This window comes from Lates calcarifer, linkage group LG8, assembly GCF_001640805.2.
Source record: "Lates calcarifer isolate ASB-BC8 linkage group LG8, TLL_Latcal_v3, whole genome shotgun sequence".
NCBI lineage: Eukaryota > Metazoa > Chordata > Actinopteri > Centropomidae > Lates > Lates calcarifer.
The window spans coordinates 19,736,767-19,759,167 of NC_066840.1; positions in this window are offsets into that span (position 1 = coordinate 19,736,767).

Below are 22,401 nucleotides of genomic sequence, written 5' to 3' on the forward strand. Positions count from 1 at the left end.
TAATAAAAATATAGTTAACTTAGTCTTAATTGGAATTTGGTGCTTGTAATGTATTATCAACCGCTTTCTTTTATCTTTATCTGCATCCACTTGAATATGTTTGGTGGAGGGGTAATGGGGATTGCAGAGGGAGATTTTAAATGTATAGTGTTCCACTCCCTCCTGAATCTGGCTCAGATAACCTTTTTTATTTGAGTTATTTATGCCTGATGAGTCAACCAGGTCCATAATGAATCTTAAAAGTTGGCGATGGGCTGTGTTTTATATGCTGGATATAAAAACTATTTTTCTACTGGTGGAAAGATGAATGTGTGCATATGACATTGTTAAAACTCCCCTGATTCCAAACCTAATGGTGCCTACATGACTAAACAAGAAACAACAAAAACTGCTGCACAAACAAATATGTGAAGTTAAACACTGGTGGACACTAAGAGTTAATCACCGCATATGGACTGAAAATTAATATAAGAGGTGATGCAGTGTAATTAGTCATGGGCTGTTATGCACTGTTACTGGTCTAAACCACAGCTAAAAGGTTATGCTGAATCTTACTGACATGTAGCATACAGACACGATTGGTTTAAACCATTTTAACTAAGCTAGCAATGGCTGAATGAATGCATTAAATATACAGTAGGCCAGTTACGAACAAAGTTTGTTGCTGTTGATCTCTCTTAATTGGTAGTTGCTCTCTCTATGAGTTGTGCTGTACTTTTGAAGTGAAACATCAAAGTAAATTGATAACTTTGTCAATCTACTGCATTGATTTTCAGGTTCACTTAATTTTCCTGGATGACAAGACAAAGTTACTCAATTTTCCCCATCACAAAATTGCAGGCTGTCAAAAAGAGGGAAAAAGGATGGTTTGGATATTTTCCTACGGGATGACACTCACTATGTCTCACAGTACTTACAATGTACAGCAATGGTTGGCAATATAAATTCTACACGAAAAACTCATCATTTGTTCTATTCCTCCAGACTTGGAGATAGTTCCAAGCTGTGAAAGTGGCTTTCATGTATTGCTTGCCAGGAGGGTCATGCGCAGCAGGTAATAATTCCTCTACAGTATGTGGTAATAATTAGTAATCTTCATTGTGCAGCTGTAGGGATGTTTGCTGTCCCATCAAAAAAAATCCTCCTGCTTCCTGACACATCTCATTATGGTACCACTACATGTTTGTGAAAATACTGGTGACAAGAGCTCATATACTGTGGTATGCAAACAGAAAGGATGAATATAAATAAGCTCTATGGAAACTTTCTGAAATGCTTTTGATCGTAATATGACGTGCATTCTTTAATAAAATGCATGTTTTTACTGCAGTCAAGCACTCACCATGTACTCCTCAAGAAGAATGAAATACATGTGTATAAGAGTAATTAGGGTCTATCTCAAATGCATTCATCCAAGCACTGCAAACTTAATTAAGAAAGCTACCCACAGAAGAATGTACCTATATGCCGCATGAAAGAAAGCTGGAACAGATTTTTTACTTTTAGTTCTGGCCTTAAACCAGAAACGGAGCACTTATCATTCCATAAATACCAATATTGTACTACGCTCTCTTGTTCATTTTAAGTCCATACAAAGCGATTATCTAATGTCCTCCTATCCCAAATTTAACAGCATATTGATGGAGCAATCCTCAAAGCAGTATCTGGGGGAGTTTGTTTGGCCTTTGACACCTCTCCTGCCATTTGCAGGCGTTGGTGTCCTAATTACAATGATGGCACTGGTGATGATATTCATTTGTTTGGAAATGAGATAATAAGCGAGGAACATCATTATAAGTTCCACCGCTTTTCGTTTGAGCCACTATTAGCTATAACATCCAAACTGCAGTCAATTACTGTGCTGTTTGCAAGTTACATAGTGACCTTATCCAAGCTGACAAATGGCCAATTTCTTCACACCCTTCTGCATCCCAGCATGCTTTGCCTCTTCTTATTTACTGCCTACTTTCTAAATGCCACATTTGTTCCTGTTTATTCCCAAAGAGGTGTCTTTGTTTCATTTTTCTTTTTCATTAATGCTACTGGCTTAAAAGTATTGTTGATATGGATTTCATTGCCCTTGACTCCCAAAAAATGTCCATCAAAAATGTCTGTCTATCTATTAAAAACAAAAACAAACACAATACTCCTGGTGCATGCCTTTCAGGATAGAGAGGATAGCTGCTTCTTGTGATTTGGTCGAGCTGTCTCTTTGCATATAAATGGAAAGTGACTCATAAACATAAATATAATATCTGTAAATACAGCAGGCGCCATGTAGTGGAACTAAATATAGTTTAGGCTGAGTGCACTATATGATTTTTATGGTAGAGTAAACCATAATCACCTGTACCAACAAACTGATAATGGCCTCTGCCTGGCAGTGTTCCTAGCCCATCTCCTTGGGGTAATGACCCCTCAGAGCCACTGAACTTGCTGTGTACACTTATGCTACACTGCTTGGAGTTTTACTGTCCTTCCCGCACACGCAAGGGGTCAGGTTCACCTTCAGTCAGGCGTTAAAATGAAGTCCACTCCCTCACTGAGCCCATCACTCAAGACTATTCCGACTCCCAATTGAACACATAAAATGTAGTCTTATGAGCTAGCTGCATCGTATATTTCCCTGTAAATGGCTGAAGACTAGGTCCATCTAAAAGGAAGAGGATTCACTATGTTAAAAAGGGTGGTGGAAGTGAGAGTCCTGTTTTAAAAATGCAAAATGAGAATGTACCAATATTGTCTTATTTACCCAGGCTGCTATGGTGCAGTATTTGTGGGCAGCTGGGTACCTCAGCACTTGCAGGAATCAAAGTGTGAGTATGCTCTTTTCACAACAACATATTCATCAATTCTGCCTTTGTTATAGTTCAAGGATCAATCTCTTTGCATAACCTTCCTGGGTTATACATACAAATGGATATGCATTTCATCAGAGGGATCAAAGCGCAGGGTCAGCCATAGAGCACTCTCCCTGGAGCCGTTGTGGTGGTTCAGTCACTTGCTCAAGGGCAGTTGGTGGTGGATGGTAGATGTAATACCTTCAGTTGCAGGCTCACAAATGCACCCTTCTGTCAGCAACAGGGGTCAAATTCTTAGGTTACTGGTTCAAGAGAAAGCAGTAGTCCATCAGGTTAAGGACCCTTCATACACCTAATTATACTGTTATACTGTTTGTTTTTAACTGTAACCTTGTGAAGACTACTGATTGTGCCACCCAAATGAAATGTTTTAAAGTTTGAATTTCAGGTAAAAATTATTATTCTATTAATTGTTTAGTCAATCTTTGGCATATTTACCAGCAACAAATTTGACTGTTGTTTGATAATAATTAAAACATGTCCAACATTTTATGGTACCGGGATTTACTTATTTTGCTTTCATTTTCCCTCCCTTCTTACACCATAATAAAATGAATATCTTCAGGTTTTAAAAAGTGAAAATAATCATTAGTTGGAGCCCTATTTTGGATTTCAGTTTGCTGCTTAACCAAATTTCTGAGCCTGAAACTTTAAAATTAGTAAGACAGCTTGACTAAGGCAGAGATGGAATGAACAAACAACTACCGGGGCTGAGTATGCAATGATGAAACAACTAGCACTAAAAGTAAATGTGGTCTAAATCATACTAATCTTTAAGCTTCACTGTAGTATATGCCTCATATGTATGGTGTGGTGGATCTGGAGGATTTACTCCCAGCTTGCTCTGAGCCTACAGTGAAAAGCATCCAAGGCCACACACTGTGATGTAGATAATACAGTGATAATATGATGGTGGTAATTTGGTGAAAACTAAAAATCACTATTACTGCTAAAAACATGCTCTCCTTTAAAACCCAGTAATATACATTCTCGTCCACAATGTTTGTTATCCAGTACAACTACAGTCTTTCTGTTGGATACTGAACAGCTCCAGTGAAGCAGAGGCCCTTAAGTGCCTTCTCTCACCTTATTGTGTGTGTGTGTGTGTGATTCTTGGACAGGGGCCATAGGATATGTGAGACTGAAGGTTGATGGTCCAGTGCTCCTGCCCAGGAAACTGCCTCCCTCTCAATCACCTTATTCAAAGTGCTGTAAGCTTGTTAGGTGCAGTATTGCTCCTCTCAGTCTAATTTCCTGCATGACATAGGCTTATTTGTTTCATTGCGGTTGCTCCACTGCCCACTTACCTATCAGCATTTTTAGCCAGTCATAGTGCATACACCAGTACTGGACTTCTTTACAAAAGAGTTACACTAGAAATCTTTTTAGCTGGTGAAACCATAACATGAAACCAAAGTCAACATAATGTCCATTCTTATAAACCTCCTATTCAAAAACACATTTTTAATATGTAATGTTAAAATGTTTTTCTAGGTGCTGCTGAAAATGTAAATCATTCACTGTGCTGTCAGCAATATAAATGCTGACCAAGCATAGCCACTTTAATCTGCATTAATGCTCCACTCTTCCACCTGAATACATGACCTGCCCTCATTCTTGTGTCTGGCCGGAGGTGTTCTAAGATCAACAACTGTATGACAAGGATTGATTTTTGTGATACACCCATAATCTTCTTTGCTTCATTCTGCAGATATATTCTGTGGAATTCTGCAGAACAAATTAATTAACTACAATCAATCAGTCAAATGGTAGGTTTTTCGTTGTAGGTTTATAAGATGTGTAATTATAAAATATTCTTAAAAGGTGCTATATATATATATATGTTTTTGCTATAATTACAAAGCCTATGTTAGCATTAAGAGCTGTTTAATTATCCGTCTAGAAGAAATGTTTGCGAGTTTAGCATCAAACTTTATTCCTTGACACACCAAGAGTTAGTGGAAAGCAATGTCAGTGGTAACTCTTGTTTTGGTTCTGTCCAGGGAGGAAGTACCACTGCCCAGAGGGCATGGTCAGGCCATTTGGGCCTGTAAGATTACACCCCCCCCACCCGCACCCCACCCTAATTGTTACAATTTTCCATCTCCCCATGACCATTACAATATGTAATCACCATAATAACACATAGCTTTTACTTGTTAAATTTGACTATGTATTTATTGAAAGCAATATTTCTACCAGCAGTTATTTTGCAGTACAGTACAGAGAATTCCAGATTCTCCTATCACCAAAAAGTCAGTGCTCAATATACTCTGTTAAAACGAACCCCAAGTATGTAGCCAGTACCCTTGCTATTTGAAGTTGCATTACCCCTCTCTAAGTAACTCTGTGCATAGCCAGATCCCTTACTACTATTGATCGGTATCCCTGCTCCTCTCCGATTGTGTTGTGAGAAAATGTTCCATGAAATATTTATTTTCCCTGCATTTCCCCCTTCTTCAAATCCTGGCTATCCTTCCCAGTCACACCTGCTGATCCAAGCCATTTTTTGAGGCATGGATTTAGCCCTCAGTTGGCTCTGCCTGGTGCATAGTATTTGTGGGTTAGAGCTGCGCCTCTGCACATTAAAGGCTGAAGTGGAAGGAACATAAACATGGTCCTTGGCCATTGTAGGCAGAAGTGTCATGGGTGTTATTACCTCATCCACCTGATCATCATCGGGGGTTGGTTTTACTAAATGGACAAAAATTGGTTTTCCTCATTTGGAATTCACATCTTGCTTTCAAAACAAAATAACATGATCTCTGTGAGTTAGGTATAGAGAAGTTACGTTTAAATTTAGCATGGGGACTCCTGAGAATGAACATATCAACAAAATAATCTCATACTGTAGGTTAAGTGTGTGCATGTGTTTGTATACTATATGTAGCAAATGTACATGTGAAAGGACTTCTGTATAATGTATAATTCAGTGAGTGAGGATGGAAAAGGAGACAGGAAGACAGATATTGTCAGACAGACCACATTTACACTGACCCCACAATAATTCAGCAGGCCAAGGACTCAATACGCTGCTACACATTTTATATTTCCTCTGTCTTTTTTTGTCGCAAACTCACAAACACAGCACAGACCCAAAGTTTGCATAAAGCCCCATATACCCACAGATCACGGCATCCATAAATAATAGAGCACACATAAATTAAACATCGAAGTTGAGTTTGCGATAGCCGCTCACTGTTGGCCGACTAAGACGCCTCATTCTCTCCCTCCAAGACTTAATTAGAAGCCTTGCGTTTCCTGTATGGAAAATAACAGAAAAAAACAAACAAACATGGGGGAAGAAAGCCACAGGGAGCGTACCCTTTGATTTCCCACAATGCACTGTGTTATTACCATTTGCAATAATTGTGGACTATGTGAGAGGACAAAGCCTTGAACAGGAACATCTAATAAACACCTGGTTTCTGCCCTCTTTTATTCACCTCTGCTATCTTCAAAAGTTAGTACTCCTACCATCTCCTTACAAGCTTCCAGTTACTTCATGCATATCAGTTTGCATTTAAAGAGGCTATGCAGATGCAGCACAAATTGCCTGGCAACCAAAGTCATTGACAACATGAAGGCCCAATGGAGATTCAGTTGTGTGCAAACAATGTCCAAGTACATAAATGACCAGAAGAATATCTGTGAAGTAGATGTAGGCCTGTTCAATGATAAAATATGGGCTGCATTTAATGATTATGTTACTTACAGTTCTATAAGCGATTAACAGATTGAATAGGATCGATTATTTGTCATCAGAATTGTTCATTCATTTATGAGAATAACTGATTACAATCTTGGGAGTAGAACATTTAAGTAAAAGTGAGGGGTCTAGTAAGTAGGAGTGAGCTATATGGGTAAAATCCTCTATCATGGTATAGTATTTTATATTGCAATAAATAAAGTTGGTAAATAATGCAGCAAATTAAAAGTACATGGGGCTCACACTAAAACTTCCACTCCAATGCACAACACGTTGAATTCAAAGTCAGTTCAGGCTTAATGATTGCAGAAAGCCCTCTGCTGTATTCAAGCTGTGTAGATGTAGCTGTGCTCAAAACCTCTTAAACACAAACAAAGACTTTCTGAAATACAGATGACATGTTACGTACATGAATAATTAAAGGTTAATATTTACATGCCATTGCTATGTATCTGTCATATGACAAGTTTACATAGCCGGTTACAGTATGGTTGTCAAGACAAGGGAGAATTGTTTTTGCCTTTATATTCATAATTCATGCTTTTTGCATTCAAAGACATGATGTTCCTTTTAAATTGTCCCTTGTTAGTACGATCCTTGCGTCACTAAAAATACAAATCTGACTTTCTGCATAGCCTTTTTAGGCTGTGCTCATTAGGTTTTGGTAGTTCAATCTGTGATTATCCAGATATGAGACAATCTATCCAAGCAGGACAGAAATGTACATGTCCTTCTGCTACCTCATTCTTAATTATGGATTTGGTGATATTGAGACTGACATTTAAGATCCCTTCACGTCTGTGTTTTTGTGAAAGACCTGAATGAGGCCCATCTGGTCTAAGTAGGGCACTGGAGATGACAGCGCGGCAGCATGTTAATATGTTCTCCCAGAGATGAGGGGGCCGCTGTGTTACAGAGATGATGATGATGGTGCTCTCAGTCACGTTCACTCACTTAGCAAACCTTGTCTTCTCTTGATCATTCTTGACAGTAACAAAAGGGGTGAATATTCTCTAATCAAGGCCAAAAATTCTGATCACTGCTGGCACGTCCCTAATCAGCCCATAATAGCATTTTGAGGACAGTGTCAGTGGATAATGGCGGGTTAGCCATACTAAACAATAGGAGATGACGAGTTTTTTTCAAAAATGGTAAATTCACCCTCTGAAAGATGTGACACATGTTCTGTAAATACTGGTGGGAAAAGATTAACTGACATTAGAGGACCTGATGCAGTCTTTTAGTCTTTACACATGAAACATGCTGCATGTATAAATTAAACCTTATAATGCCACTTAAAAGCAGTATATATTAAAATGTAGCAAACATTTCAGTTATTGGAGTTCATGAGAATTAATATTTATTCATTTAACTTAAAAACTGCTACCACAGCAACCTTTTATGGTAGGTGTTTGATTCATGTTATTTTGTACATACACCCAAATTATTTTACATTTTAACATAAAAAAAAAAAACCTTAAAGTAGTTCCACACAACAACAATGCAACCTCATTTGGCATTATTTGCAATGCAACTGCCAAAGGCCTGAGAAAATAATGATGAATCAATGTACTTGGTGGTGGTATGAGTCTGTTACCAAGAATAATGAGACATGTGGGCAGCACAGAAATTATAATAGACAAGATGAATGCTATGTGTTTTCCATTTTCATGAATGTGTCTTAGCAGAGCTGGAAAAAAAATCCATCTGTGTACCAACTGTCCACCTCATTATGAAGAAAAAGTTTAATATCTACTCAGAGACATGAATGGGAATTTCTGACTGTTCGTAGTAATCATCATGAGATAAAATGCAGGCAAACTCCAAGTGTGTGCATATGTATGTATATATGTATTTCTTATATGTGTCCTTACTAAATCGCAGTTGTCCTAGAATAAAGAGGGCCTTTGCCTTCGAGCTACAAGACAAGAAAAAAAAAATGGGGGGCAGGAATCATATCCATAATAAATTAGAAATAGGTACATCGCAATCCTTGCTGGTTTATCCCTGTCTTCTATCTGCAGTGAGTAGGCTTCCCTCTCCAAACCAGTCTTCTTACTGTGTTCTCCCTTTGAAACAGCAGCCAGGCTTTCCATTACGTCTCAGTGTGCTGTCAGAGCCTACCTCTTTCAGAAAGATCATTTCTCCCTTTTATATCTGAAAGTGCACAGCCAGATCTAATAATACCATATCCAATTGATGTTGGGGGAAATGTAGCATTTCATTGGAGAAAAAACAACAACAAATAAAAAAAACAAAACAAATCATGTTCTCTATCCGCAAATGTCAGCACCAGAATCTCTAATCCGTATGGGTAAACACTCATATTTTTTGCCTTAGCCATAATTAAAAGCTCTGTCACAGTTTTTCTCCGGCACGTGGAATGAAGTGTGGCAGGTGAGAATTTTGAGGGGTAACCTGCAAGGCATTCTGAAATGGAAAGTGCACTGTCTACTGCTCACCTCTTCTGCCAACAGAGAAAATGGGAAGGTGGTGCAGAAATACAAGACATTCCCTGCTGAGAGAAGATGTGGAAGAAACAAACCTCATTGCACTGAAAGCCAGGAGGTGAGTTTACTTTTGATCTCTCCTATTTTTTTTATAAACTATGTAGCAAATGAATATTGCTACACAGTGCTAACACCTGGGAAAGGACTCACTTAAGAAGGTGGAACATGAGGAAACTTAGGGCAAAACAAAATAAGGCTAATGAGATCCAGCATGCGTTAACTGATGTACTAGGTTTAACGTATTACTCACAATCATTCACCTGGGAGAATGTTCACAGGGGGGACAAATGGAGTGCATACAGTACAAAATCTTGCATGGGAGCTGGCCAGTACAGCCTTAGTTATAAGCACCATCACTAAGACATTCCAGTATCAGCCTGGTGCAGGTTACAGGAAAACTGTCAACAACTAAATAACTGGCATTGTCAAAACATGACTGATGTTTGTTTTCCTTATACTGGGTGCAGTGTACTCCTTGTGTTTAAACACTACACAGAACTATTTCAGAGGTAAAATACACATTAACTGCTCAATACCAAACTTCATTTCACTCTACGATTAGATTTTTCTAGTTACCAAATTATGTGCACTTCTTTCAGTATTAATCATACAGACTAAAAATAATTAATCTTTTAATATATAATATAAATTCAGTAATCCACACATAAAATTCCAGATGAGTTAATCATTTACATCTTCTAGGATTCAGAACAACTCACTGTCAATATTCTATCAGGCTCAGGGGAGCAGAGCTATGGAATAAGTGCCATCATATTGAAACACAGTCAGCTTCTTTGACACAAATTCTTTGTATCTTGTAGTCTAATTATTCTGGTATCTTTTGTAGAAATTGTAGAATGGCATGTATGCTTGTTATTAGTAATTGGTTTATGCAATATATGATATGACATAGTAAGTAGTTCTTTTTTTCCAATTTCTTTTATACGTTGTGCTAATGTTGTTTTTTTAATAGATAAAGCATGATTTTTCATGTTATTGTTTTTATTTCCACTTGTAGTTTTTGGTGAAATCTTCTTATGAGCCCTTTTAGATTTTTTTCTCAACAGCACAATCCCTTTTTTCATTTCTGTTAAGTATTAAGCCTTTTTTATTGCTTGTGCAAATAAATATATAAACTAAAACTTTACTGCTTTACTTTTTGCAGATTTGTAGGATAACTTGCAACAGTTTGACATATACATACATAAAGAAGTCAAGGCAATCTTAGTCCAAGAACCAATACTTGCTCACTTTACTGTCAATCATATAATTAGTACTACCAAAAAAAAAAAAAAAAAGTAATTATGAAACTGGTTTTAGTTGGTGGTATCAGCTGCCACAGAAACTCAGCCCCATGATGCAATGTGCGGAAACTTCCACGTGGTGGTTGAAAATTTTACTATACTCCCTTGGGAATTTTGTTTTTTCTCTTTTTCTTTTTAATTGATTAGAGATGTTACAGTTTATGAGGCAATTGAATTTAACAAGACTTTAGTACAAACAACAGCAGCTGGGTGATCAGCCTGTGCATCCAGACGTATGTGAAGTTGAGAACAGACACATCAAACTTTGTCTCAATAAAGCCCTCTCTGAGGGAACACGACATCTTGATTTAGATGCAAAACACAATCCCATGCTCGGCTGGCTCCTCCCATGAGGGGCCAGGAGATTAAGATTTAATGGTGATACCGAGGGAATGACACTATCTGTCTGCAGCCTCCCATCTCTTCACACAACATCACCTCTGTTGCGTTTCTATCACTTTCTCTCCCCCAAACACAGATGCAGAGTGCACTTGCCTACACAGTCATGCATACACTCAAGTTTGGGCACACACACACACATACATACACGCACACACACGACTAGGTGCATGCTCCCCAAAGATGCCTGTACACACACTCACACTTGCAAATTTAGACACCCACATGTACAATCTAAAATCTGACAAAAGTTCAGCTACTGGCAGATGACGTTTGACTTGTAAATTAAAACTCTTGTCAAGATGATCTTTTTGTTGCATGAATGCTGGAATTGGCTTAAGAAAAGAGGGATCTGCATTCAACATGCCTGGCAAAACAAACATGCCTGAAGGGGATTCAGTGTTCTACACTGTTTAACAGTGTAATGCACAGTGCGGATGTCATCAAGACACTTTTAATTAGATAATATGTGACATATAAAAATGGCAACTGCTTCCCTCAATGCATTCATTACCACCATCTATATCCTCTGCCAGTATATACTGTCAAAGTGAATTACTGTACTAAGACACATAAATCTAGTATATCGCTGTCTGGTTGTAACTAAACCATCTTTAGTGTGTGCTGACTTAAGGAGGAAGCTTCATTGTTTAGATGTTTAGATTTATAGTGCAGTGCAGTCAACATCACATCCACACACCAAAAAACATATTAACTGCACATCTATTCATTACTAATAGTACATTCAGAATATTTGGTTGCAACCACCTTTGCAGAATTCATGTCCTAATGTTATCATACAAGTCCCCCAACTTAAACGACCATATAAGTTGCTCTTCCATATCCATCTGATACGATCCACAGGAGGATGCCACTGGTAGGTGCACTGGACCTTTGAGATCACAGTAACAATCATAGGGTACCAGGAAGGTACCACCACCAGGTGTACCAGACCTTCCGTTGTCATGGTAACAGTAATAAATACACAGTTAAGATTGTGAAACAGTCATGGTTTAGTTTGGTTTAGGCACAAGATTTCCTTGGTTACATTTGAGAAATATCATAGTTTGCTTTAAAATAAGGGGTTCCTTAGGATTAGAGGACCTTGGTCTTCATGATCTTCTCAACATTCTACTACCATGGACTTTGTGACTCTTTATACTACGTCAACTAACCCACTCGTTTGCTCCCACCATAATTACTACTTCTGCTGGAGGTCGTCTAACAATAAAGTAAAACTATGGGTGTTAATAAGCTGCCTGCAGAGATGAGCTATGGGCTTGTTTTTTACAGGAGAAAAGTCACGTGGATTCTCTTGGATTCACAGGGTCAGGCAATATAATTATAATTTACTATACTAAATTGAGACAGATAATATTAGAATATCCATATGCATCTCTGATGTGTTACACTTATATCATCTTAAAATGACAATAGTATATAGTAAAAACCATGTGATAAATGTCACCAAACTCTTAAATATAAAGGACAAATGTCAAACATAATTATCTGATATATGTGAATACATACTTCATAATCTACAGATTCCCCCACAATGACTTCCTATTATAATCTCAAAGCAATACATGAAAAGAAATGTTCAGCACCTGCTGCACTTTGCTGTCCAAGAGCTTAAATTATCTATGAATCGTGGGTGTTTTCTCCCTTTAGAAGCTGCGAAGAGTTCATGGACGGCATTGTAAATTTAAGGTATGCTCTGAAAATCCAAGGTGACAATGTGAAGCCTTTTCCTCAGATGGCACACATCCTGCTGTTTTGACCTGCTTGTCCTGGCTGCATTGATGAGGGATCAAGGCATTATGCAGAAATGATTTGTGTGTCAGCGGTCAGAGAAGGCTGCAACAGGGGACACTGACTCAACAGTGCAACTCAGTGACATAGAGCATATAAAGCAAAGGAGGCTAGAAGACTTGAACAGGTCCAGTGTAACAAAGCTAAAGGTGTATATATCTGGATAAAACAAGGGCCCAACAATGCCCTTTACAGTAAATTCCACTGGTTTTTGAGGTGATGGCATGCGTAGGTGGCTCAAAGGATTCTTTGATTGGAGGTCTCTGGTCGATAGTAATATTTAGACTTTTCTCACTGTCTGCAGTGACTTCAAGGGAAGAAAGAGAAGCATGTTCCAGGAATAAAAAGGCCGAAATAGTTGCATGAGAGCCACACATTGAAGTCCAAGACAGTCGCAGGTAGTGAGTAACATAATCATGTCATGCTGACTTAACAGAGACCACAGAGAGGGTGGTTTTATGCTTACATTTTTTGTCCATTTCTCTCTGTCATAAAGGCAACAGGAGTGACATAAAAGGAATGAAATCTTCTAAAACGAACACACAGGTCTCTGGAACACAACAGCTAAGACACTGTAAATGTCTGCTGCTTACCACTTTGAGAAGTAATCATCCCCTCAGCCATGGCCTATTCTTTTCTCTCTTCTTTTGCTGTGGTTGTCCCTATTTTCGATCTTTTATCTAGAAGTAGAAGGAAGAAGCAGAGATAAAAAGACAAATTACAGGTAGGCTTATAAACCATGATGAGGATCAATACATAAAGATCACAATTTCAAACATCTTGAAAAAAATTGCTTAAAAATTAGACAGACAGAAGCGACAGAATTAGAAACAAGCGACCGCACATCAGCAAAAGCTTTTTTGTATGCTGAGCTTTCAGTCCACACTAAATAAACCACATGATCATACATCTATTCTATTTTATTTTAACCTAAGCAAAGCTCACAGTGTCAGTATTGTGCTGAGTCCATGGTAAGAATTTTTTGTTGTAAGATTTTTCAGCAGAACTTACTGATCTTTTTCGAGTCCCTTGCAAACCGCATGACCTACACAATACACACTGGCCCCTGCCTGCTACGTTCTCTACTATAATGAGTCCCCTTATCCAGACTGCAGGAGGAAACACAGAGGATGGTGATTATGCAAAAGGCGTGCCTGAGTTGGTAATGCGATGATGAGAGAGAGAGAAAGATAGAGAGAGAGAGGAAGAGAGGGGAGACAGTTATCTCCTCCAGTCCAAAGGCAGAGAGATAAAAAAAAAAAAAAGTTTGACTCAGGACACTCTTGTTAAAATCACTCTTGACACTGCGCGCTATTAGTACGCCATTAAGAGTTCAAGGACAATAGCTGTCCTGTTTTTTGATCATTTATCCATTGGATCCCCTCGTTAGGCCTGAACCCAGTTCCTCACAATGACCACAGAATATTGACGGGCTGTGAAAGGCTGATTTTGTTGAATTCATAATAACTCCCATTTTTGTCTGCCCTTGATATTACAGATGAGCCAAATGTCTTTGACATCCAAGACTGAAAAATGAATTCCTTGATGCTGACATAGGCCTCCCAATAACTGTAATATGTCAGTTTTAGACACAAATGATACATGTTCAAAGATACTCATCTCAGCATGGATGTTTAGCCATGCTAGCACTGCTACACAGTGGATAGTAATGTCAGCTATTGGCTAGATTGAGAAATTGAGAAATTTTGTACAGGCATACAAGGTCCTAAATGATGAATCATAATGACCACCTGACCTTTTCACCTCACATCACAGGTCTAGAAAATTATATCAACAGTTGTCAGACGAATTGGCACAAAATTTTGTACATTCATAAAGGATTCTGATCCTGATTGATTCATGTTGCCTAGAGGATGTCTCCCCTGACTTTCCTTTAGCGCCACCAAAAGGTTGACTCTTTGGCTCAAAATGCAGTATCTACTCCCCTACTGGATGGATTTTCATGAGATTTGGTACCTCCATTCATGTACTTCTCAGAATGATGTGGAAAAAAGCGGATCTTGAACTTGAAAAGATGATCCCTTTACCTCTCATCCAGCCCTATCATCAGGTCACTATTTAAAAGTGTCCACTACTTTGGTTTAAAAGCAAATATCTCAGAAACTAAGGACATCCCCGTCAGCCTCGGCTTTACTGTTGAGGTTAGGGTTAATTAGCGAATGGTAGCATGCTAACAAGCTAAACTAAGATGGTGAGCAAAGTACACATTATAGCTGCTAAACATCATCCTATTAGTAATGTTACTGTCAGCGTATTAGCATGGTGACATTAGCATTTAGCTCAAAGTACTACTATGCCTACATACAGCCACACAAAATGGATAATGGATACATTATGTTTATATGGGCATATTCACTGTCCATTTGCACTGTGCAAGGTCTCTCTGATCATAACACATTTAAAGAATGTGCAGATTAATGCTATATATAACTATTATTTTAAGTAATCCTGATTCAGATTGTAACTATAGTATAACATTGCATATATTGTGATTTAATAATGACTTTATATAATATATAATAACTTTTATGGACAGTCTGTCATACTCTGGTCTCAGAAAGATTTTCACCATTCTCCTGTCTGCCACAAGCTTGGCCTTGATTCATAAGGAGGCATTAACGCACCATTTGCCACCTGGAATCAAGATGCAAGCCAATCAAGACAATAGTGTCTCTCCTTAATTATGTGACCATAAAGTGTCTTAATATGCCAGAGCACCTGGATGCTGTTATAGACATCAGAGCTTCATCAGCATTTGTTCTTAACTACCACAGCCCAAACATAGATAATTGCTGTTTTATTTTGTGGTATGGAGAGTGGTGAGGGACAGATTGGGTAATGGGATGTTTTTTTTTTCTTCCCATTTCACTGATCTGCTGAAAGTGAGAAAAGATAAAAAGGTTTTCATCAGCAGCAGGATTCATTCTTTATATACTGTGCATTTAAAAATAATTGTGTTTTACTGTAGTATTTGGTTTTACTTGTCAATAATGTTATTTAATTACATACTGTATATCTCAAAATGAGATGTGATGCCTGTGTACCTTGATGATAACATTCAAAAGTAAAGTCATTATCACAATAAATCAAATCTGATTTTAATTAGATTTAATTACACAGTGGGGCTAAGGTCCAAAACTGTTTGCGAATGAACCTGCAAATGTCATTGCATGTCTTATAGAATTTTTCAGCCAGTTTGGTACAACAGGGACTTAACCTATTTGGCTGTCTTATCTAAATCTTTGCTGATACTGTACATTATAGAAGGCAACATAGAACTTTCATGTCCCCTAATTTCATCAGAAAAAGAGGGGAAATCCTACTCAAAGACTGCCACATGGCTTCCATCACAGCAGAGAAGTACACTGCCATACAATGTGATATTTATTACTGCATTCGGGATATTTTTTTCTTTCACTGTTTAGTCAAAAATGAAAAAAAAAACAAAAACAAAAACACATGCCAAAATAACTCATCCTCCTGATCCAAATGTCTTTCCTTTCAACTAATGATACACAGCTAATAAAGCAGAACCAATTACTCTGCACAGCTGGGCATCTTTTATATGTTCCTTTCGATCTTGAGCATTTGATTGCTTGTAAACACACGCCTGATTTATACTTCTTTACAGTGTAAAACGCAGTGGGCCCAATGACAAGAAAGCAATTAATCACATTATTATGCCAATTAAGTTGGTCTGCTCCAGTGAAGGTAGAAAAAAGCAAGGGAATTGAAGATGCGAGAGTGTTTCCCTCCAGGAAGTTAATGTGAGCCATTAAATTACATCCATCACTCCCACTCCTCCACATAGACAAGGTTTCACATGTTACCACTGAAGTGCTGTTCATATATGAAGACCTAAATCCATTGAACTCTTGTTACATAACCTTCCAGTTCTGTTCAGCATGCAGACTAAACAGAACTGCTGTTCTTTGAAGTAGGAAACAACAAACTTTCTGCATCCACCTTTCAAGCTTGAATATGCTCTTGACTCTTGCTGTAAGCTAACTAGAAGCTAAGTACCTTTGTTTACATAAAATCAATGAACCCTCCAGACAGTCATTGCACAGTCCTTTTCTCTCGCTGACGACATTGTATAGTATTGAATATAAATCCAGTAATTTGTGATTATTACTAAAAATAGTGTTAAAACTCTAATTCAAAAATCAAATGTCATTCTCAAGATTGAATAGAGAAATAGGGAATTGACCTAAGATGACAATGCCGCAATTTCCCAGATTCTCCCACTTTTGCTTGGCCCACCATATGAATTTTTTGTCCATCTTCATCTAGGTGATGGACATAAAAGATAATTCATTGTGTTTAAAAATGTATGCAACAATAAAATCTGAGTTAGGAGAATGTTGGAGGGATGTGTGGATGGATGGGTCGACATGGGAGATGGCTGTTAATTTCTTGTTTGAAACTCATTATTTCTCGTAACAGCAACCTCAATAACAAAAGGTCCTGAAACCTTGAGGAAGTACTTACTTACCCTAACCTTAACCAAGTTGTTTTTGTACCTAAAGCTAACCAAACCATGACCGTTCTATGAGCTTAACTGCATGCTTATTGTTGTAACCATGATGACGAAGGTCAGTTACACACTTGCTGCCACAGTGGTGCTATTTCAGGATATGTTCCTGTGGGTCGTATCAGAGGGTAGGGACAAATGATCTATATGGTCAGTCAGAATGGAATAAACCTCTTCTCATTAATATTTGATGGGAGGTTTGAAGGATTTACCATTTGGCATCAAAAACTGTAGCAATGTGTCATGGCAAACAGAAATGTTACAAAACATTATAATATATATGACTTAAACTAAGACGACAAGCTCTACATAAGAAATAAGAGAGAACTGTATGTTGCTCTTTTATAAATGTTTTTCAATGTGAGTGTTGAAATAAGTAATATAAGGTTAAGATAGGCTGATGATTGGCATCCATGGAAATAAACAAGACATAAGCAAGATAAGCAAAACTATCAAATGGGCTTATATAAGTGAAATGTGAAAGTAACTGTTCAATTATGTCTTTAAAGAAGTGCATTTTATGGAGTGTATTAATGTGTTGAAAATACTATTTTCATCACTTTGTGGCCCCCTAAGTGTGAGCTAAAGAGCAGTACTACCAGTGAAAGTAACTCAGTAAGGTAAGGTTAAAAAGGAAGCGTGTGACACAGTCAATATTGTTATGATAGCAAAAACTAGAAAAAATAAGTCCTAGGTTATAGCTGTCCAGATATTTGTCATCAATACATCACAGAGTGATCTGTATGCATGTATGTATGAGTGTTCATGTTCTCACAGCTTTGACATTGTCATTTTTCATCTGAGAAATGAGCCCGTTTCCACAGTATTCCAGATTATCGTAATAACAGCACTGCATGTGCGTGTATTTGTCCATTTTCTGTATGTGTGCATTTATTCGATGTGGTACGCTATGTACATTTACACACATAGACCTCATTTTGTTTCCTCATTTTGACAGTGGGCTCCTTGAGGGTCTTTGCATCAAGTGGAACCATTTTGACTGGCCTTGGCTCCAGGGGCCTCAGCATGACTCCTGAGAGGAAGAGAAAGAGCCGAGCGGCTGCGTTTGTGGTGAAGGCAACTACACCACCACATGCTCCCTATCCGTTCCTTTTAGCCGGCTCAGTGGCCCATACCTCGCCTTAATGAGATGCGGCAATACACACAGACACATGTAACACGTCTACTCTAATTAAACAAGAAAGCTCTGCCATCTCCTGCACCCTCTGGTGGCATCATGGAATTCACTCCAAAGGGTTGTTTTTAAAAGGGAAAAAAATGTCTGTCATGTACAATGGCAGTTAAAATAGACAAGAAGCTAACAGTACCACAGCATACAGCAATACACTGGTTAAGCAGCGTTTTGTACTACAGGTTATGGCTATTTCCATATATTTAAATTCCTTTTGCTTAACAAACATACCTTGAGAGACACACTTTGCTTCTCACTCCTCTCACACTTTTTTCTCATCTCCATCCTACATGGCATTCTGAACATCTGTCTGATACTTTCACTGTGGGGAGCTAGATTAAATTCCAGCATCATAAACTTTACAAGTAAGAGAGGGGTCGTAAGGAGTAATGTTTTAAAGCTACAGTATATAGCTCAGACATTAAATGTAACAAATATCTCACTGCCCATTGCTCTCAAGGCCTGAAGTTATCACCCAGAAAACTAGAGTCTTGCCATATGTAGCTAATGCATACAGCTGATTTACATGTAAAGCACTTTTCCTCTTGAATGGTAGTTTAATTACAATGTTGATTCATATAAAACTTAAAAAAACTACCCTACCCTGCAGTCTGCATTTTTTGTTTTGTTGTCTTTCTTTTTTGTAGGTTTGTGCTTTAATATAAATACTATTAAATATTATTATACTACTAATTACATACAATAAGTATGTACAAGTATGGCAGGTAGACTTTAATACAGGTAAGATAGGTAAGTGTGTTGTCTGAAGCTTCTATTATGTCAGTTTAATTATTATAGATTAGTTCAGTGTTTAATTACTGTTGATTAAATTATAGATGCACAAAAATAATACGGTAATTAAACATTTACACTTAATGGCACAATTAAGATGTTAATAAAACAATTTGTGAGATTTTAATTAAATCAGCAGTTTATTATTCCATGTCATTATTCTGTCTTTGTCATGAATAAATTACTAAATTTAGAAAATAATTTGCTAAAATGCTTTTTAAAAAAGAAATTCAAATTGGGCTTTGTGTAATACAGTTTACTTTGGGTATGCATTTTGCCATTTTTATGGTTTACTGCTTACCAGAGTTTGACACAGGACTGGTTTTCTTGTATTTTGAGCATTTTTCTATAGAATGGATGAGACTTTTGTCTGGTACACTAGCTGCATTTCTTCATGTTACAAATGTATCTCTAAAATTTAAGCATGGCCCATATACTTGAGTTGTAAGGGGAAAATTAATAGAAAAACACTAAAAAGTTATGATAATTGAGCAACTATACTAGAGCGTCCACAGTATTGCATTTACAACATGTTATTTTGTGTCTTGTGCTTTGTTCTTTTTCCCTGTGCTTATTAGGTTGCATATTGTGCAACACTTGCAGCATACTGTGGTGCAACATTTGGTTATATGGCTGATTGCTGATTAGTTACATTGTGGTTGGCTTGCTTTCTGTACCCCTCAAGGCATTATTTAGTGGTGAAGAGCTTTAAAAGTGGGTTCTAAATACTACTTTACTGTACTGTACTGAACTGAGTAAGTGACAGAGACTGGAAAGGGTATGAGAATGTATTCTAACTCTAATGCAATCTGAAATACACATATTGTGTGTCATAAACTGGATTACATATGCAAAAACACAACTATGTTCATTTAATTTTGAGTTAAAGTAGTGACAGCTCTAACACAAATAAGTGATCAAATCATCATTTTAAAACAGAAAAATTCTCCACAAGAGCACAGCGTTGCAAAACAATAGCATCCAGTGTCATTTCAAAAGTACTTCAAACCAAGCTATAAATAGACTACCAGGTACACAGCAGCCAAGGCACCTCCACCCCCCCTTGGGGAAGCTCTCTACATTTGTTCCACCCCCAAGCTACTGTACACCATTTCTACAATCTTCTTCTGCTGAGCAATTGTAATCAAATGGACTTCTTTTTCACTTAAGATCACTGTAGTTGTGAAATGAAACATGTCTTTTCAATGTCTATTCCTTTCCCCCTACTCACACATGTACATTTTGTGATAAAATGATGTAGAGCCTGAATTAGTGTGGGATAAATATGGGCTTTTATGAAGTACCGATCATCATTTGACACTAGCCAACTGACAGTTTGGCAGGTGCAGCCATAGTGCTCTCAATGCCTCCCCTAGAGCTATCCATAGTGGTGACTATGAAATATGGACAGCAGCAAATTGAGATTCATCAGGCACGCCTGCCTTGCTCACTGAAATCTATATTCAATTTTGGAGCATCTGTCATGGCAGTGGCAGGCTGAGGCATGCTGGGATTGAGAATCACTTAAGTGTTCTGAAATTGTACGTAGTGGCAAAAAGCAGCCTGTCTTTCTCTCTGTGTATCTGCCTGCCAGTCTGTCTGTCTATTGTTCTCTGCATCGGCAGCTAAATTCACATTAATTATTGCATATATTGCATGGCAATGCTTGTTGTCTTTACAAATCTAATTAATGCTTCTGTTCACAAATGGAACCAGCAATTTCTTAGCTAATACCAAAAAACCCCACACGCTTTATTAATCAGTGCAATAATCAGTGCATTCCTCTTCATTCTTCAGTTTTAAGCGACTTTGTTACCTATGGCAGCATCTCTAAATCCCTGACAATGCAATGAATGCTACACTAGCTGTACTATGAAGCCAACTGCAGAGGACTAAAGTGACAATCTGCAGATACAAGGTAGTGTTGCTGGGCAAAGGATACATAAGGCTGAACGGTCTACAAATACACTAAGCGTATAGGCTATGAAGTATGCTGCTTAACCTTTAGTCACATTTTTCCATGTTTTACTTACTGGAATTACATAAAAATTAAAACATTGTTCTTTTTTTGGTCACATACAAATAACTAGCAATCCAAACCAATTATTTTCTATAACACATGACAATGAGGATACATGGATGGTGAGACCGAGAAGAAGAGAGCATAGTATGGCAAGGGTCAGACTCAATTATCTTTTTCTTTATGCTTATAAGAGTTTATGATCAAGAGAAGAGATGTGGCTAATTATCTACAAAGGAAAGAAACAGAAAGGTCAAGGTTTTATCTGCAGGGTTTGTTTCTGCTGTCTGTAGAGAGGGTCAAAGTAAGCTGAGAATTCTCATTACAGACAGATCTATCAGTGGTCACGCAAGTGGAGCTCAGTCTCTTCCTCAAGGACACTGACATGAGATTAAACCTGCGGCTTTTCCGGCTAAGGACCTGAACTCTTACCACCTGGCTCCCTTGATTCCACAAACTCCTTGTTTTGATGATTCAGTAAAGAGAACGGCAGTGGAAGCTGTTGTGCTCATCCGCTGACCTTATGTGCTTGATTCAACACATCAAAATCAGCTTACTTCCTCCATGAAACTGCCATTTGCGATGTTATGGCCCTGGTATTGGTGCGAGATTCTAAACGGGCTACAGAGCCCATACTTACTAGGAAGAAAAAGTCAAGTTGAAAGGTACCATACTGTATAGAAATACATTACTTAAGTCTAAATATCAAAATAAATCTTTTAACTGTATACTCTGCAACATATAAATAAAATCTCTAACCCATTTTTAACCCTAGCTGTGCAGTTTCTATGACCTTTTTACAATAAGGTCACATTTTAGTACACACACCATGCAAAGGATTGATGTTGCACACTAACACAAAACTCTCCATCTTAATATGTATGCGTTGAACCAAGGAATTAAATATATACTTGTGGCAGGCCTGTTACAAATATAAATGAAACCAAACACACACAATGGCATCCAAGCTATCTGAAATAATATTACATGCAGGTTTATGTCTTCTGAGGCAATTCAGTGACTGAGGCCCTCTATTTGTTATTGTTTAAATGTGAAATGGCTTTCATCTTTAAGGCTTGTCATCAGTCTGTCACCAGAAACAAAGAATGCATAATGGCATCAGTAAAGCTCTTTATTAGTCCATGGTGAACAATGAGCCATGTCAGCTGATAAAGGGAGACCCCCTCCTCATTCCCAAACAGAGGAATTCAAGGAAGTGACAATCAATAGAAATGCTTCATTTGGTT